The sequence below is a fragment of the Cannabis sativa genome, chromosome 5, assembly GCF_029168945.1.
Source record: "Cannabis sativa cultivar Pink pepper isolate KNU-18-1 chromosome 5, ASM2916894v1, whole genome shotgun sequence".
Classification (NCBI taxonomy): Eukaryota; Viridiplantae; Streptophyta; class Magnoliopsida; order Rosales; family Cannabaceae; genus Cannabis; species Cannabis sativa.
The window spans coordinates 59,237,780-59,239,699 of NC_083605.1; positions in this window are offsets into that span (position 1 = coordinate 59,237,780).

Genomic DNA, 1,920 nt, shown 5'->3' on the forward strand with positions numbered 1-1,920 from the left:
CTAGATTTATCAGACATAGGGTTTTACTGATATGATAATCTACAATAAAGTTTACTTGCATTTGGAGAAGTGCTATGTTCTTTCCAGAGCATTGGTTAAAGTAAAGCTCAGGTTGGATGCATGGAGTATGCATCGGAAGGGACCGATATTGAACTTTGACTTAGATTTATTAAACTTACCGTAATATCTATTCAAGTCAATATCGCCTAGTTGATCCTAGATCAAATGTTCTTAATCCTGTTATGATTAGGCTCAATCTTGAAAGGCTATTCGTGTTCTTTGATTTGTTAGTTAAGTCTACTTTTAGGTCAGGGTGATACGTACATTCTGGGAACACGGTAGTGCAATTGAGTGGGAGCGCTAGCATAAACATGGAATCTATAGCTTCTATCTGGCGAATAGTAAGCAAAGGATGGTCTCCTTTGAGCTTGACCAAACGAACATAAATGGTGGAGTACTCATTTCACATAAGCTGAAATATCATTTATACGGGGTCAAGTGTTTTAAGGATAAAATACATTGTAGGGTGTAACGGTAATCTAATCCCTTTACAGTGTAGATCATTCATTATAGAGGATCATTGATCACATTAGGATTATAATAATGGATAACTAATGATGCGTCTATATGGTGGAACATATAGAGCATTCTATATACTGAGAGTGCAATTCTAAGTTCTATGCGTGGATTCAACGAAGAATTAATAAGTTAGTGAATTTTAGTGCTAAATTCTTGATCTACTTATTGGAAGCTCGGTTATATAGACCCATGGTCCCCGCACTAGTTGAGATAATATTGCTTGTGAGACTCATATAATTGGTTTTGATTAATCAATTATAATTCTCAATTTAGACTATGTCTATTTGTGAATTTTTCACTAAGTAAGGGCGAAATTGTAAAGAAAGAGTTTTAGGGGCATATTTGTTAATTATGATACTTTGTATGGTTCAATTAATAAATATGATAAATGACAATATTATTTAATAATTATTTATAGTTGTTAAATAGTTAGAATTGTCATTTAAATGGTTGAATTAGAAAATTGGCGTTTTTGAGAAAATCAGATGTAGAAAAAATAAAACTGCAAAATTGCAAAAAGTGAGGCCCAAATCCACTAAGCATGGCCGGCCACTTTTGTAGGAAATTTAAACTGATGTTTTCATTATTTTAATGCCAAATAATTCAAACCTAACCCTAGTGGAATGCTATAAATAGATAGTGAATGCTTCAGGAAAATTACACTTCTCATTCAGAAAAACCTGAGCCTTCTCTCTCCCTATCTGGCCGACCACTCCCTCTTTCTTTATTCCTTCTTGAATTTCGAAATTCTTAGTGTAAGAGTAGTGCCCACACACAGCAAGTGGTACCTCAACCATAGTGAGGAAGATCGTGAAGAAAGACTTTCAGCAAAAGGAGTTTCAGCATCAAAGATTCAGAGAAAGAGATCCAGGTTTAGATATTGATAAAGCTCTACTACAGAAAGGAATCAAGGGCTAGATATCTGAACGGAATGAGTCATTATATTTCGCTGCACCCAATGTAAGGTTTACTAAACTTTATATGTGTTTATTTCATCGTTTTAGAAAGTTCATATTTAGGGTGTTAATCAACATACTTGTGAGTAGATCTAAGATCCTGGTAAAATAATTTCCAAGAACTGGTATTAGAGCCATGATAATTGATTACCTTGCAAGAAATTTGGACTTTAAAACGATTGTTTGATGTTTTGGATGGTATCATGTTGTATTGAGTGTTATTTGATGATTGATTGATGTTTGTGAATTTTCGTGAAAAATAATTGAATATCTGTTTCTGGAATTAATTTTATTGGATAGTATGGAAAAAATTAAACAAGTTTCTTTTTTACAGAACTCAATTTCGATTTAATTTGAATTAGTTATGATTTTTTGAAGTTTCGAA